General features: G+C 41.5%; 1 long non-coding RNA gene across 1 annotated transcript; it reads left to right on the top strand.

The window, feature by feature from the left end:
* The first annotated feature begins 5,483 nt into the window (after window positions 1–5,483).
* LOC115945362 (uncharacterized) lies at window positions 5,484–10,811 on the top strand. The gene is made up of 3 exons (XR_004079725.2): window positions 5,484–5,715; window positions 7,469–7,764; window positions 8,387–10,811. It is a non-coding gene; the product is annotated as an uncharacterized lncRNA (long non-coding RNA).
* The last annotated feature ends 7,535 nt before the right edge of the window (window positions 10,812–18,346 follow it).

The raw sequence follows: 18,346 nt of genomic DNA on the forward strand, positions 1-18,346 counted from the left end.
CACTACTCCGGTTTTGGAACTGGGATCTCAGCTGTAGAAAAGTGCTCTCTTGGAAACAGCAAACAAACAGTGGGTTCTCCCCTCCAGCTGCTGACTGCAGCACACCTCCAAGTCCTGGTGCAAGGAAGTGTTTTCATGTGAGTAGTTGCATTTTCCAGAGTATTACATGCATATGCGCGTACTCTCTCCGGCTTTTTACCAGAAAATGTGTAAGCATAGAAAACAAGTTCTTTTTAGGGGCAAAACTTCTGTATGTCCACGTATGTTTGGCTGTATACCTACCTAAGAATGGTGGGGGTGGACAGATAATAGCTTCTCTCACAGTCTAGTTGTCCAGCTTCAATTTACTGTTCCTTTTTCTTTGTGCTGAATTACTCGTTAATGCCAATATAACCTCTGTTTCACTCCCTTTCCGTCCTAAATGTAAATCGACTTGCCACAACCTGCTACTCTCTAGAAATTACAAAGCCTCAGAAGATAATTTGTTGCTGGTGCTGATAGCATCTGTTTATTCTAACGCACCAGCCAATTGGGCTGTGCTCACCTGCAGATGGGTAGAAAATGACCTTCAGTAAAATAGCAGACGTAACAGCTCTGAAAGAGCATGTCCCTCAGCAGCTACCTGCTGTTCATCTGAAGTCCGGGTTTATCAGGGAAGCAGCAGTCAAGCCAGTGCAGAGCAAGTCTGCCATCAGTGAGGCAGAAGGTGACCTACAACATTTTAGAGAGTAAGAAAAGATGGGAATGCTTACTGCAGAACTGTGGCCTGGAAAAAGGGTGCACCAGATCTTTCCAGGGTGCTTGGATTCCTTGCTTGAATGAGCATGAAAAGTGCCTCTGCTCCTTTTCCCACAAATGTAGAAGTAGAATTCAATTCTGGTGCCCCACAGAAAGTTTGATTAGGGCATTGTTGCTTGGAAAATTGGATAAATAAAGAAAATAATTGAGTTTAAACTGAATAATCCATCAGAGTTCTATTGGTTGACTGGTTTTGATAGAACTGCAATAGTGGCACAAAAAGAGCCTTCTTTGTATCTTGTGAATAAACAAAGGATGAATGTTTTCTCTGGATAATGGAATAATTTTCACTTCATTGGAACTTGGGAGTATGTTAACAATCGGGTTCTAAAGTTACATAAGCAAATCACTGGGTTTTTCTAACTCCTAATTCTAGAGTTACAAAGCTGAAGAGCTCCCCAGTCTTTTATTTTGGTATCTCATAAGCCCTACAACACTGGGGAAGTTGTAGAGACAAAAGAAATCTAATTTTAGATCAATGTTTTAAATAGATTGCTATAATTATTAATAATTAACATTAATATTAATTAATTCAAAGATTTCAATTATAGTCATCCAATGTCTTACATACTAAAGCAATGTAACACATGAACAGGCATCTACTATTGATTTTTGGAAAATAACTTTGGTCAACCTCAGTTGGATTAAAAAAAAAAAAGATACCTAGTTGATTATTATATTAGTGTTGATATAAGAACTTCTTATAGGTCTTTAACTTGCTCCCATGCATATTCATTTGTAGACTAAGATGGTACAGTATAAAATAGGAAATGGCACATGAATTACAACTGCTTCAGCTACAGATCTTAAAGTGGGATTTGTAAGTAGGTTTGAAGTGTAAGTGTGTAATATAGTTGAATTTCTAGAGCTTAGTGGTGTGGTAGTGACTGTGACTGGAAGGAGAGGTTAACTCCATACTGCTGATGCTAGCAGATGACAGAAAGGCTGGTTTAGCATAGTTTGGTTCCCTAGATAGAATGGAAATAACAAATAGTTTTTCTTTTCAGGATTCTACAGGTAAAGGAAAATAAAACTCAGAGATTCACATACCAGATGGAATAAACTGTGTTGAGAAACAGGAATCTGGGAAAGGACTGAAGGTTCGAATGGATAATTGGCTGAATGTCATTTCTCACTCCAGTGCTGTGGCCAAACAGTCTAAAGTAGTCCTTGGATCCTTTCTAACGCCTACTTGATATTCCCTGCTTATATACCCAGGGATCACTTTACTGCTGTGTTTGGCGCTGGTGTAACTGCTTTGAGAACACTCCATCCAGCTGTGGTACCCACAATTAAAGAAGGATGTTGAAAAACTGGACATCTTTCAGAGAAGAGCCACAAGAATGACTGAAGGATTGGAAAACATGCCTTACAGTGGAGCCCATCTCCTTAGCTTGCCAAACAGCAAGTCAAGAAAAGCTAAAGTCTGGTTCAAGTATGCTATATAAGGAAGAGAAATTCAGAAACAGAAGCTCCTTTGGGCAATAGTGTAGTAAGAATTGGTAGTCAGAACCTGGATGGGTTCATACCATGTGTACGTCTTCAACTTTTAACAGCGGAAACCATTCTTGGAGCAGAAGTGAAGGCTATGATTTATTCTGCCATTGGCAGAATAGAATGGATGCTTTTTCTTACCAGCTGCACTCTGGTTCATGCAGGGTATTCCTTCAGAGCAGCCTTACTGCTGCCATACTTTCAAAAGTCAAACCTAGATGACCATGACTGTCCTCTCTGGCTTTGTTAATTTATAGATCAGAGTACTCACTCCAAGTTGTTCATGGTCTAGATACATAAAATCCTTCAGATACAAATTCTGCTGTCTGATCTGGATCCTAAACTCCATTTTCCAGCTTCATTGTAGGATTAGATAGTGAAAGCAGGAATTTGTGGGAGTACTTGTGTGTGAGAATTTTTTGGTCATATGAAAGGCTTAGGGACTAGATACTAATTTTAAAACCATTTCTTCATGTGTTTGATTCCCATATCAGCACACAGCCTTTGGTTGGAGGCAGGGCAGGAGTTTTTGAATTAACAGTTAACATCAGCCTCCTTTTCTCTAAGGCTTGAAGTCATAAAGATCCACCAACATTTGTGAAATGCACCAACAAGAGCAAAGAAGAGAACCACCATGTGTATGGTGCCAGGTCCTACCCCTGATGTTCCCTTTAACAAAGACTGAATTTGCAGTTTCAACTATCAGACAGACTGTGCAGTGGCCTATAGCCTTGGCCATTATGCTGCCTTCCTTTCTAAGGAAATGTTTTCTACTAGGCAGAAATGGCATTGGCAATGGCACAGCAAGAAAGTCTGCCTTTCTGCTGCTCATCATGTGCATGCCCCACAAGAAGAAAGTCTGACTGAAATCTTCCCCAACCCTTAAAAACAAAATGGACATGGCACAGTTCACTGAATTAGGATTAAATCCAAATAGTTTTTGAATGTGATCAAATCTCTGAGCCTTGGATCTGGGTTCTTTCTATTTTAGACACACTGCTTTCTGATCTGCTTCTCTAGGACTACTTAAAAGTCTTCAAATCAAACCAGAACTGTGGATTTTGCCACTTCCTTACTGGGCTGCTTTGATTTCTGAGGCTTGAGTTTACCAAAGAGGCCACTTTGCTTCCTTCTACAGAAAGATATTGTCACCAGGGTGATATGAAGCAAAGAAATTTTGTTGAAACCTTGTTCTGAAATATTTTATTTCAAGCTGTTTTTTGCTTACTTTCATGTCAATATAGAATCATAGAATCATACAATAGTTAGGATTGGAAAGGACCTCAAGATCATCTAGTTCCAACCCCCCTGCCATGGGCAGGGACACCTCACACTAAACCATGGCACCCAAGGCTTCATCCAACCCGGTCTTGAACACTGCCAGGGATGGGGCATTCACAACCTCCCTGGGCAACCCATTCCAGTACCTCACCACCCTCACAGTAAAGAATTTCTTCCTTATATGCAGTCTAAACCTCTGCTGTTTAAGTTTCAACGTGTTACCCCTTGTCCTATCACTACAGTCCCTAATGAATAGTCCTTCCCCAGCATCCCTGTAGGCCCCCTTCAGATACTGGAAGGCTGCTATGAGGTCTCCATGCAGCCTTCTCTTTTCCAGGCTGAACAGCCCCAACTTTCTCAGCCTGTCCTCATATGGGAGGTGCTCCAGTCCCCTGATCATCCTCATGGCCCTCCTCTGGACTTGTTCTAACAGTACCATGTCCTTTCTATGTTGAGGGCACCAGAACTGCACACAGTACTCCAAGTGAGGTCTCACAAGAGCAGAGTAGAGGGCCCAGAAGCTCCTTAATAAGCCTCATACTCTGCTATAATTGAAGTTGACTCTAAGTTTTCAACATTCTTATTGGATAAACTATCTTTCTTTTTCTCCATCCAAACTATGAAAGGATCCCAGAACAAAGACCCAGCACTTGGCTGTGCTGGTTGTAGTACTGCTCCAGCCACTCCATTCTGACACCATGACAGGCCTTTTTGGGAAATCAGAACAAGCATGGTTACTCAATTGTCCATGTAAATTTGTGCTCTTAAAATCCCATCCCCAAGGGAACTCTAAGGGATAGTTCTTTTTCTCTCTAAATCCTAAATATAGTGTCATTTCTGTGAATGCTTAAGGGGGGAACACACCCCTCTTCAAGGCAGCGTACAGCCTTTTCATCATTGAGGTCACACATTTGGCTGTTTTGGGAAGCATCCGTACAACAGCAATTGTGAGGTCTTCTTGCTGGTTTTCTGGACAAGGTTGAATTTCACTCTCTTAAGCACATTTCTTCATGGGATTTTCATCCCTAGTGCATGTAAGTATTACTCAGCTGTAAATGCTCCATCCTTTCTTCAGAGAATTTAGTCCAAAAGAGTACCCCAGACTGATGGGGAAGCTGTCTTAGGGCAGGGCAGATGCTGTGCTGAAGTTTTGGAGGGTTTCAGCTGTGAACTTGGTGTTTGTAGTTTCTGTGCTTGCGTGAAATGCTTTAGCCCACTGTCAGGCATCCATGCCATTGCTGTTACACCATTGTAAGAGCATTTGCTCTTGGATTGCAGAAACAGGGCTGTACACCAAATTAGCCATGTCCCCTCCTGTGTCCTTTTTGTTTTGAAATCTATTTTAAAGTCAAAATCCAGAAGCTTTGCAATATGGTAAGGAAATGCTCTTGGCTAAACTAAGGTGTTGGAAGAATGTGATAGAGATGTAGTTCATTAGTTCGTCTGAAGGTATTTATATCATGACTGTAAACTGATCCAAATGTTTTATTTATCAGTGGTTTATAGATATTCAAGATAGGTTTTATGATAATTACATTTAACATAGTTGTGCAGCAGTGGTAGAAATATCATTCATGATATCTTTTAAGGCATGTCCTGATCCCTAAAGAAGTGCCTTTATTTTGGGTCAGTTGGAGATCTCTGGAACAACTCAGTGATAAAACTGGAAATAAATTTTCCCTTCCCCAATATACTGTCGATACTGGGTCTTCTTAGGCAAGGAAAAGATTGCTGTTGAAATTAACCTTGTGAGGATCCAATCAAAGCAAAAATAATACTAAAATATAATAAATCTTAAAAGACAAACATTCTTTCTGGAGGTGTTCTGGAATGACATTTCACCTGGAACAAGAAAATGAGGTGAGAAAGAATAAAAAAAATTGTTTCTGTTTTCTGGATGTTGTCGTTTATTTTTAGAATAAATATATGGTAGATTGATGAAGATCAGATTGATGAAGACTTTGTTTTTATAAGGATCAGATTAAAGTTATGTGTTAACTTGGGACTTCCAGACTTTCAAACCCAATATCTTCTCTATTTGTATTTCTCTAGGTTTCCAACAAAACCAGATGAATGACTGTGCTTGTTCTCTGGGATGTCTTTCAGGAACCTCATATTCTCCCTCAAAAGAGGCCCTGCATGGTAATTTTTACCTCTTCACCCAAACTCTCTTTGTACGTAAGCCTTCCAGCTCCAGGCTGTTCTGTTTGTGTTCAGAGAGCAGAAGGTGAATCACCATCTTAATTGAGGTCAATGTGTGATATCTTTGCTATCCTTCCAGCTATTCCTGGCTGGTGAATAAAGAGTTAAAAATAGGACACAGACTCTCCTCTCCTGTCAACTTTGATGATAGCCCAGTTTACAGAATGTCCTATAAACATTCTCAGTGATAGTGTGTTTTGATTAATATTGGCATTTCCATCCAGGTTTTTCTTTAAAAGGCTGAGTAAGTTGAAGGCAGACCACAAAGTCAGTAGAATTGTTGTATTTGCTCAACATTCCATTCAGAATAGGAGGGAAATTAGGCAACTGGTCACATTGCAATTTTTTTCAGCCTACCTCTGACTTGACAGATCTTTTGCTTTTTAGTGCTCCTTGATACATTTTTTTGCTTCTATAACACATCAGTAGAAATGTCTCAAATAAAATCCTTTTATCAGACTCTAGCTGGAACAGAAGTTAAAAATCAGGGTCAGGAACTTAAAAAGTAAAAAAAGAAAAGGCATGAAGACAGATGGAAGAGGGAAGTGGGCTCTGCATCATTAGAGTATTTTCTCTCAGTAACTTGTCTGAGTTTCATTGTGGGCCCCAAGGCAAAGAATTTTCTACTTCGGCTGCGGGAGGGAGTGTTGACGTGTTGGGAGAGGCAGGATGAGAAAGCAGATACGTTGCTTGGGCGGTTGTTCGTAGAAAAGCATCATTGGCAAACTAGCACAATAATTTTGCAAAATAAAAAATCTTGCCCAAGATTGCTGACAAGGTGTTAGGAAAATAAATATCTGCTTTTATTTAACTCTGTTCTCTAAAGGGATTTAGCATTTTGCAGTGTAGATCTTTCATACCAAACTTTCAAAGTAAACCCAGTTCCTCTGCCAACATACTTTTTAAAGGTGCAACTCAGCTCTATTTCAGCATTCCATCTTGTCTGAAATATGTCAAATTCATTGTCTTTTCTGACTTACAGTGAGAGGCTGAGCTTTGGGATCTGTAAAAATAGTTGTAACATGATTGGATCCTACAGGAGTCAACCATGAACAGAAATTGCTAACATTAGGTTGTGTGTGGCTTCCCCAAGATCAGAAATCTCACACAGGTTCTTTATTCTACTGGGAAGATTGTATCTGCATTCATCCCTCCATGAAAGAGGCACAGTCAGTGGGCATTGTTGGGGACCATGTACTCTACCTGCTAGTGCTCCAACTAGATCACTGTTTTTTAAGGCATATCATGTTGGTGCTAAAAACCAGTATTATAGGATTACCAAAGTGCTTGGATTCAGCTTGTTGGTGCTGCCTTTTTGTTTTGGAACAGGAATAGAAAATAAGAAAAAAAAAATTGACCTGTCTTTCACCTGAATTGCATTTCACCATTCAGAGACAGTCCTGCAGATGTCAGCATCTCTCTCATGGAGGAGGAAAGGGTGAAGGAGAAGGGTCATCTTTTTTATTCAGCTTGTATTGGCATTGGAACACTTGTAGTTATTCCCCTATCAAGGCACACCAAGTAGGGACGCCTCACAAGACAATATAAGTGCTGTATTTTATGACCTGAATGTAAAACCTTTATTAGTTTCAACCTGCTTCTGGTAACATGTGTCTAATGTTAAATTACCTCTTTTATGTGGTTTGTGTATTACACTCTAACCTCAGATTGCTTTCATGTGTTCAACTTTCAGGAGTTCAGGAGTTTTTCAGGAAGAGCAGCAGAATGCATTTTTGTCAATCTCTTTATTTTTTGTGCCAGGCTGGGTTTCTAATGGGCAATTTGAACAGCAATGACTGCCTGGAAGAGCAGGCGTAAGCAGCTTGCATGGTGCAGACATGTGTGAATGCATGTGCATGGGAGACAACTACCAGGGGAACTCATTTGGTTGAACTGTAATGGAGCAGGTCAAAGGCAGACCAGGGTGAATTCGGCAGTCACATCACAAAGTCCTTATTTTCTTAAGCAGCCATGCTTCTAGAGATACAGGTAAGTGTATAAATTATAGACCTGGCAATGGTTCATGCTGAGCAATGTTGTGCCACAATGGGGGACTGGACTGACAACGTTAGGGCTGCTGTGCTCAATCCTTGCTGAGCTGCCTGAACCTGAGTCAGATTTTTAGACTAAAACTCATGTTTTCTAAACTCGATTTAGATGCCTTGGAAAATATTTCAGATGAGTGACCCACTGGCTGGTTACTGAGATAGGGTGAGTAGCAGCATGGCAATAGTCAACGAGGTTTCATACTTGTCACAGCGCCATGTGGATTTCCTGATCTCCGGGCTTTAGAACCAAGTATCCACAGCCTCTTACTCTTCCTCAGCCCATAGTGGTCCTCCAGAGATTACCCATGTGAAGGATGAAGCTACAGGGGGTTGTATTAATGCACATGGTGAGGCAGGAGCAAGGCAACTACATTATGGTGGGACAGCACAGTGGTTACAGCAAGTTCTGGGGAGAGGGGTGGAGACATGCCAGCATGCTGGGGCTATATGCTAGGGATGCTCCACCCAGGTTGCCTGTGGCTAAGGACTGTCATTGTGATGGATGCCATAGCGTGGGCTGGCAGACAGCATCTTCCTCATGGCCTGTTCTCTCTTCTCTGCAGAAAGGAATCCAAGGAGCAAGACAACAGGAAGCTCCAAACTTCCCTGCTTCCAGTACCTGCTTTCCTCCTCCATGCTGTGAGCCCTCCCTGGAGGAAGAAGTGGGACCTCCTTCTGTCTCTTCCTGAGTGGGGTGATCTCAGCATGAGTCACTTGCAGCATGATATGGACCCTTGTTCCTTTGGAAATAGTGCCCAACTAGCAGCTGCACAGCTCAGCAGGTCTCTGACGCAGCTTCTGGAATAGGGCAGGGCACCTTCCTAACCAAAGCATTCAAGGGCAAGGCTTGAGAGTGCTCTAATTTTGTGAATGGCTTTTGCCTGAGAGCAGGATGCAATGAGAAGAGGGTGGGGACGTTGTGGATCTATATCCCTCATTCTTGGTGTCCATTTAGTGCCTGCAAAATATTTACTTTTGAGCCTCCAGGGAAAGCCACAGGAAGAGTAAGTTCACTACTAGAAATGTTAGCTGTAACACAAAGAGAGATCTTAGTTTGTTGATCACTGGTGTCTCAGTAGGGATTCAATGGCTGAAGATTATTCCTGAAACCTTCACTTGAGTCCCAGCCTTTTTGCCGTGGGAAGGGGCCTTTCTCCAGCTTGATTCTTCTCCTCTGGTCTTCATTTTTAATGTGTCTCATGAGATTCTCATGTATCTCCTAGACCAAGACCTTCCTTCCCTCACAGAGGTCTACCCTTCCCTCGAGTCATTGGAAAACACTACCCCAAAGACATTTGTGTCTGAGTGACATGTTGGGCAGTTAATGAACCAGCACAGCTGTGTCAAAGCATCTCAGCAATGAATACAGGCTAAAATAGAAGCCACAGGCGGGAAACATGCAAACCCTTCCTGTGCCAGAGATGAAATCCAGGGAATGCTGGGCCAAATTACTGGCTTTTCACGCCTCTCACTGATTAAAGTCTGTAGTCTGTAGTCCACTTGCTCACTGTCTCTGAGTTGGTGGCTTCTTAAAAGCTTTATGGAGGCATTTCCACTGGGGCATCTTCCAGTAACAAGAGAAATCCTCATGCAACACCTTTAAAGCAGTAACATGTAATTAGGTTGTTTTTGGAAGGTTGGTTTGCTGCAGGCAAATGGCCCATTACAGAGTTTAAATGACCAGCTTGTCCAGTTTTCAACCTCACAAAGATTTTGTTACAGTTGATCCTTTCCTGATGGTCCCTGTACCCTGTTCCAAGTAATTTAAATGATACAGCTTAAGTCTATTTAAAAGAAGGGGGTGGAGTACTTCCACTCATTCCAGCAAAGAAACAAACCCAGGCCAGTCAAAAGGTTTCAAGTAGTATCAGACGACATTCATAATATGAAGATATTTGGTTTGTTTAACAATCCCAATGTGGTGAGTGGAAGAAAGTTGTCTAGTTTTTTAATGAACTTACTGGTTTTGCAATGCTGCATGTTGAAGTGGGGGTAGTAGTTACTATGTAAACAGTTCTCATAAATTTATCCTGAATTTTGCAGTGTGATGCTTTTGGAAAAAAACAGTGTTATTATCTAGGAAAGTAAGTTCTTACTAAAAAAAAAAATCGCTTCTAGCCCTTACAGTTCTGCGTAGAATATGATGTGATAAAACACACATTTACTTGGGTACACACTTTGAGGTGTACCCAGATACACCCCGAAGTAAAAAAAAGGCAAAAACTCCCTCACCAAATCTTATGGTTTCTGAGTCAACCCCAGGTAGTCATGCTCCATTTTGCATTTGACTTTTTTGTTGTTGGCGTTTCTGCAGTTATAAGTCAATGGATGCCCTGAAGCAAAGATTTGATCTTATTTGATCTTTCTTGCCTGAGCTTGTCCCACAAAAGACTATCGGTAATAAATATTATCCCAAGTGACTGTGGTATAAGTAATAGCATTCCTTACCCAAAGATCATCCCCCCCAAAAAAAGAAAAAAAAATCACTCTGTTCACATTAGGAAAGAACTGCTGGGAAGAAAGGTACAAATGACTCGTCTCTGCTCTTTATGTCAGATACAGCTCACCTATGAAGCAAGAACCAGACAAACCCATCAGGATCTGAGCAATCTCTAGTTCTTGATCTCTGCCTCTGTTTTGGTGGTGAAGCCCATGTTTGAGACTGTGCTCAAACCACCCTCTTCTTCCTTTCCTATGTGGAAGTACTGAAATGGTGACCTCTTTCCCAAGGGAGAAAACATGGTGTCTTCCCTATTTTGTCCTGACAGCTCAGGCCAGCTCTGCACAGCTGTGCACCATCACAGCAGCAGAAAGTACAAGCTTATTCTTCTTCTTCTGTTTTCAAATATAGGTGGTAGAGGGTGAGAAGACTTGAAAGTACACTGGTTCATCTGTATTTTTAACAAAGTACTTTGTATTTTAGGCTTCCCTGTAAAATATAATGATAGATTTCTTCAATAATAATTACAGTGGGGAAAAAAGCTTCATTCAACTTGCATAAGACTAGCTTTCTCTGAGCATGTGGTTTTATAAGAGTTTAATTGTTTATTATCCATCAAAGACCATAAGCTTTTATTAAATGATAAGAAGGGTCAAAAAAAAACTTAAAGGAAGCCCAAACCAGAAACTCCTCTCTGAAGGCTTTTTAGTTCCACCACAGTGCACTAGTGATTCTCACTGGAATAGCCCATGGTTCTCTTGTGTTGAGAATACAGAGTCCCTGGGGAAAGCAGTAGACTGCTTTGAAATCAAGCAATGGCAAATGTGGAGTGTGATTTTCAGAATCTCTTTCCATAATCCACCTTTAAATGTTCATATAGTTCTGTGCAGTTTGAATTCCCTTAATTGCATGATGGATTTACAGTTGTATCATTTCAGATATAATTACCTCTATTATCAAAAACAAAGGAGACACGTGCCAGTCTGAAGGATTGAAGGCATGGCCTTAAGGAAAGGCTTGTCTCTTCCCCTCACACATGTACACACAGATATATCTGCACAAATCCCTGTCTACCTACTTGTCAGTGCATTGATTGTTCCTTGACTTCAAGGGCTACCTTTTCTTCATGCTTCTAGGAAGGTTGAAAAGGCCTTTGATTGATTAAGTTAATGGTCATCATCACAGGCCCCAGTACCAAAAGAGGTACAGCTGTTTGAACTTTGATATATGTAGCAAGAGTAAAATAGTCTGTTTAACAGTGCTTCCCCAAGGTTTGGAGAAATGGCAACCTACAAGCCATCAGACAAGAGTAACAGGGTACTCAGTGGAATTGCTGTACCTGGTTTGTACAGAGTACAGTTCTTCACATGAATGCCCTCTGTGCAAGGTGGTAAATCTCATTCCTTGAGTCCTCTCTTTGGAATCCTTTTCTGTATTCAGGGTAGGCAACTTGCCTGCAGGATTTTCCAAACCTCACTTGTTCTCTCACTGCAGGTATCTCCAGACTTACTCTTTGGACCTGCCTGTTTAAGAAGTTCACTGCAAATGGAAGCAAGACCGGACTACAAATTTCTGTTTGTGTTTAGACATTTTTATGAATACTCTTCACTTAATCACTGTTCAGTCCAAAGCTGTGTGAACCCACTCCCAAAGACAAACATAATAGTTGCTGCCCTTTGCTGTAGATGGACATTACTAGGATTAGACCATGAGTAGTGTTGGGGGGAAGAGATTATGCTTTCTTGGAATATGTTAGATACAGATTTTTGGGATTTCTTAACTCCTTTTAAGGTAAGCAATGCTGATATAACTGAGTGGTATCATGACAAAGGGCAGTGAGGTGTGTTTGTGTCTCTATGTATAAATGTACGTAGTAGATACATAGTCATGACACTGGAGAATTAGACACATTACAGCAGGGTGGTGGTGTTTTTCATATCAGCCTCATTCATCTCTCTGTGCTCTGTGCCAGGAATAAAGGTTTTGATGATGTTTGGTGGCACACAAGCAGCCACCTGACAGTCCTGTTGTGTACACACCTAGGGATGTTGCCCTGGAGACCTCACAGCAGCTAGGGCGGCATGCCTGTTTGCATCCAGATGCTGAGAGCTGCTGGGAGTATCTTGTCCATCAAGTAGGTTAACTGGGACCTTCGTCAGCACCTGCCCCCCTTGCTGCGTGGCTCCTTGCTGTCTCTGCAGAGCTCCAAGAGGGAAGAAGCAGTTACCAAAATACACCAGGAGCAGAAGAGAGTTGGGATTTGGGCACTGTTTTTTTCATGCAGTCATGCATGACTGTGCAAATCAGTCAGGAGTCAGGCCACTAAATCCTTTGGGAGTCTAAAACCCCTTTCTCTGTTTGTAGCACTTTGCCCTACTTATCAGGGTGGTGTCAGAGGGCATCCTTGGCACAGCATGTTGCTCTCCAAGAGGGATTCATCCCACTGAATGTGGACACAGCAACACTTACACCTGTCTAGACACCCCTTCTAACAAGCAGAGAGCAAGAGTTGTGTCTAGTGGCTGAGTCACTTTAACCTGAGAGCCCAAACAAGCCTGGATAATCTCCCCTAAAATTATGCCTGTTTCCTCCAGCAGCTATGGATGGAGATACCTGCATTGTAAGGCAAGCTGTCTCTGCCTGTTCTCTTGCTGGCTGTGGCCATGTAAGCATTAAGAGATGAGAATACTGATTTGCTCTGTCCTTGTGCATGTCTTCCAGGTCTTTTGCTGTTTCTGAGTATGAGAAGGGAATTGCCAGCTATTAGCCAGTGCCCCATCTTGAATTTTTATAGTTCCCTCTAATGAACTAGGCAGCTGGAGGTGTGCCTCAGTGGTTAGTGCAAGCAGTTGACCACAGTGTTGAGGCCTTTCCTCATTCTAGGATGTGATAATCTACTGAAAGCTCCATCAGTTATATACAAAATCCCCAAATCTTTTGGTATCTCCTTTGCCCAAGCATGAGACCATGCTACAACTTATTGTGCTGGGAGGATGCTGGGTTCTATGCTGAATAAAAGCCCACGACACCCGGCTTCAGTCACAGAAGGGATTTTTAAGTGACTTAAATATGTGGGCAGGGGACTGCTAGCTGTTCTCCAGCACTGTGCCATTTCCAAACCCTGGTGATAGATACAGACATTAAGCAGAGGCTCTACCACCCAGTCCATCAGAGCAGTGGTTCACAGACCAGTGGATGGATGCAGGAGGTCATCAAGGGTAAGGAGCTAGCTTTAGAGAGTATGTTTGCACACATCTGAAACCCATTCACTACCTGCGATGTTAAACCATTTTCTGAGCTTCAATTCATTGTGTTGTGCTCTTTCTGGTTCTTTCATCATGTTTGTATAAAGCATAGGCCTTTGGGGCAGAACTTTTCTTCCTTTGACACTCCTAACTCATTCTTGCAGCCTTACATTTGTTGTTGTTGCTGTTGTTGTTGAGCAACCTGTAATAAATAAGGTTTTGGTCAAGGCATGGCTGAACCTCAAAGCATCTCTGAGGTGTCTGTAGTATGAGTACCATTGCTCCCGATTTATGATTAGGAGAAGCATGGTGCAGACAGTGCACAGATCAAGACAAAACATATCAATTTGTGCAGTATTGTATTTAGGGGGATAACATATTCCCTGTCAGAAATCCTGTACACCTGGATGTAGACAAATGAAGAAAGGCCTGAACAGACTAAAAGAAAATACCCCCTTCATCTAGAAAATGTGTTTAGGAAAGGAAATTTTTGCCTTGTGTCTCTTTTTTCAAGTGAGAGTTGAACGAGCATCTTCCTTCTAGAGACACAGGGTTCCTGTAAATGGCAGAACAAAAAAAGCACTGCAATGAAAAAACCCAGCCCTTGAATTCCAAATACAACATTCTCTTTTCAAAGTAAGATTTATATGCAAGAAGACAATCTCTCTTACCGAGTTTTTCCTGTTGCTCAGAGTGCACTCACTGGAAACAAGGACATGATTTAAAAAGATATTGGAAGAACAGCTTGGACACAAAGAAAGGAATGACCTGGAGTCTTAAAAAACAGACAAGCTTTTCAGTAGCTTGGAGCTTGGAATAAGAAGCTGAAAGTCATGTAAGGCCAGTAAAATTTGGGACATTCTTTTCACCTAAAAAAATAACCAATCTTGGCTTCTCTCATTAGTATCTCTGCTCAGGGATTAAGTTAACTGTTTTGTGGGGAAGCTGGATGCAAATCTGCAGCTGCAGTGGTGAGTTTTCTTGAATGTGTAAAGGGTCAGGATGAGCGAGTGCTTAGGTTATTTGAGGGCTGGTGTTCCTGAGCCCTCTTTGTCTGGGATCCAAACAAGCCTTCCTGTTGAGAAACACTGGCTTACTTCTTCAGTGCAAGACAAACAACATACCAGTTCCTACTCTAGCGGGACAGTGGAAGTAGTGAGCTATTTCCATTTAATGCTACAAGCATGTAGTGGCTTCTAGAGGTATCTAAGCAGAAGTAGCACAGCTCCTCTCCCTCTCATTCCTTGGTTTCATTAAGACAGTTCACGCTTTTGCAAAATTTTAGAAGATGATGTGGGGGCTTCTTGCAAGGAAAAGGCGATTACAAAAATATCTCTTTTGAACAGAATGGAGCAGGGGTTAGTTTGTCATGCAATGTGGCATCACAGCGATGATAGAAATGGCTTTGCTGCTTTGACATACTGGTAAGAGTCTAAGCTGTGCTCTGAGGAGCACTTTCTTTGCTGTGTCCTTTAGGAGGCACTGTCTAGGAAATGGGGAAAGGTATGCAGAAGATGTTTTGACACCTTTCAAACTGGTAATGTGTGGCTATAAATTGTACTGTTTTTTTTTGCAACTTTGTCCGAATTACCATGTTGCTACTTTAGAACCACCTGAATCCCATAGCACTGGCTACTACAATATCTCTCTGTCTGTTTAACCACAGATGCCCTGCACAGGGCAAAATCAAATGGAGGGAGTGCCCCAGCAATTTTTTTGTTTTATTCTTTCTTTAGGGTTTTCTTCTTTATGGTAATTGAATGGTATAGTCCTTTCATCTCCTGCCCCTTATACACCCTTATGACAGTTTTAAAGGGTCAACCAATAAGAACATTGTGTGTACATAAAGCCCATATATTCTACTGATGACTATGTAGGCTATTACATATACATTTAATAATTGTATCATATGTCTAGTTTTCTGTGTGTGAAAAGCATAGAGGTACCTATCAACAGAAATAATGCATACTAAAATGCTATGATGTGGTAGAAGGGCTCTTAGCAGAAGACGTGTGGGAAGTACTCTTTGTTATGGCTGTACCAACCTTGACTAGCCCATTGTGATGAACCCAAGCTGAAGAAACCTTTGTACCACACAGTATTTTCCAGTTAATTATATATATTTGTACATCTGGGCGTGTGTGTGTGGACAAGTGAGATCATCCATTCCTTTGAGATATTTTTTATCCTACCCAAAACATTTTTCCTCTCCCTAGCTCCTTTCCAGGAGCTCAACAACAAAAGAGCCAAAAGTTTTCCCTCTCATCTGGTGTCTGCAGTCCAATGTCTACATCAGCGTGTGGGCTCTGGGCACTCAGGTGGTGTCAACTCCAAGGATTCCAAGGTCCAGCTTGAGTCTGCTGCAGTTCCAAGCTCAGATAACACGGGATGTTTTCAGGCCAGCCTGGCTTCTGGCTGGGTTCTTGACAGAACCGGGAAACAGGAACCAGGAAAACACATTTTTTATTTTTTTTTTTCCTTTGTATTTGTCTAAATGAGAAAAACATAACAAATGAAAGCTCTAGGTTTTGAGCCACCTGGCATCCCTTAGTGGTGTGTATTTAAGAGTCTAGCTCACCTTTAATTCAGACAGTTTTTTTCTATAGTTGTATTTGAAAATTACAATTTTAGTACTTGCTTAGAAGTGTTGGGATTAGTTTTGGTTGCTTTTTATAGAGGTGGGTTGGTTTGTGTAAGATTTTTTCTTTTTGAAAATGGCATTATTATTTCTTCCTTCCTGTATTATCTTGGATCAGAAGGTTCACTGAGATGCCAAACTATGGCTGGCTACAACTTCAGTACATCTGTAACAATGCAGGCCATGACATGCCAGAGAGATGGAGCATGGTATGTACAGTCCAAGAAAGATGTGACAGATTAACACTGCTAATAATGCTTGCTGCCCTGGATCTTCTACTAAAATCCCCTTCCTCCAGGTAGTATAACTCTTGAGACACTGATGTAACAAGTACCTAAAGAGATGCCTATAGACAACTGCAGCAATGGTGGACACCTGGAGTATTTTGTGCTTCATCAAAACAATATTTCTTCATTTAGAGCTCAACAAAAGTAGAAGTATGAGTTACTCTTTAATAGCAAGGGAAGATAATTTCTGTTTAAATTCTCTGTGATTTCAGGCAGTGTGCTGTCTGGAATCTGCATCCTGCTCCCTGCTTTTGTAAGGAGTATGGGGAATGCTGGGCAGCACTGACCATGGCATACTCATTTGTAGCATAAGGTGTGATGGCTCCAAAATACATCCCTCTTCCCTTGTTCTGAAAGGTTAAATGGTGTTCTGAAATGTTGGAGATGGTGTGGGGGAGAGAGTTGTAGGAGTATGAGGAAAGAAAACAATCAATGCAGGGAAAAAAAACCCACCTTTTCTTCCTCTTTCCATTCATCATCTTCCACTTTCTGTACCTAGAAAGCACAGAGTGTGCAATGACTGCAAAATTTACCTAGCATAGGCTGGGCTGTGAAAAAATACTCTAGGTATGTCTTTATTTTTGGGATACAAGCAGGTTATATTTATAGTTTTGCTTTGGGTAAGGAGCTCATGAAACAGTGAGAGTCCTGCAGCCCTGACCTACATAAGGAATCAAGCCTGGATTACAGGATAGTTAGTTCTTAGCCTAAAACAAGAGGGATGTGCAGGATGAATAGGTGTTATTGCTGAGTATAATTAATCTTTCCAAAGGAAGATGCAGTCTTGTCTAAAGAAGTCTTAATCATGTGGGAGACAATGAAAGTTGATTGCTGCACTCAACAGGATCATGGTTTACTTTGTAGTCTCTTTCACCCCCCGAAAGGCTTATAACATTTGCCTGGATAAAGGAAAAGACTGTAGAGATGGTCTAAATGTTAGGATTGCTCACCTGTCCCAGAGGGCTGTTCTGGAGGAGGCACAGGCTTTCTCCCACACACCAGAGCAGTAGTGGGGCTCTCTTGACAAAGCTCTATTCCCCTTTTTACCATAGGAGGTATAAGCAGTTTCCAAAATTTGGAGAGAAAATATGCTTACAGCTCTCTCTTCATTGCAATAACTAGTGGTAGGAAAGAAAGGAAAGTCCTGCAATGATCATAATTAAGTTGAAAAAAAAAAAATCTCCAGGTTCCAGGGTACCCTAGCCACTGGGGTTAGAAAGACAGATATTTTTTACCTAGCATTGGACAGGCTCTGGAATGAATCCTCGATTTGGGATAGGAGCGCTGTTGTTCTGGTTTTATCAGAAACACACTCTACAACATCTGCAGCAAGAAATTCTGGTCTTATTAAAGTCACAGGTAGAACTTGATGAATTTTGCTTGGCAGAATTGATAGATGGAAAAGCAAAGGCAGATCACTGGAAGCAGTCTGACTTCAAATAGTTGTGATTTTCTGGAAAGAGAGGAGAGAGGGAAACTTTTGATAGTTTACAATTTTTCCACTCCTCTCCAATAGAGCTACTGGTATAGTGAAGCTAGAGCCCTGTTTATTATTTGCAAGCATTTATTAAGTATTTATTCTTACATGAAACAGAATCTCTGCATTAGGTTCTAGCCCTTTCCATTTACCTTCTTGATTATCTAATTGTGTCAATTTCTATGGCATTGGCTGTTGCACATAGACCATCCATCCTTGCATTTATGCTGGAGAGCAAAGTTACTAAAAGATGGTTATTGCACAGATTTACTACACCTTATCTGTTCTGTTGGAGCAAGCCACATGCATGCCCTTAGCCAGCAGCCCTTAAAGGGCAGCCTCTGCCATGTTCAGCAAGGACTTAGCTGCCTCCCCTAGTCTCAGGACAAGAGCTGGCAAATAGGAAGTTACCTTATTGTAAGTGGTGTGCTTTAAA

Source organism: Melopsittacus undulatus, chromosome 6 (genome assembly GCF_012275295.1).
Source record: "Melopsittacus undulatus isolate bMelUnd1 chromosome 6, bMelUnd1.mat.Z, whole genome shotgun sequence".
Classification (NCBI taxonomy): domain Eukaryota; kingdom Metazoa; phylum Chordata; class Aves; order Psittaciformes; family Psittaculidae; genus Melopsittacus; species Melopsittacus undulatus.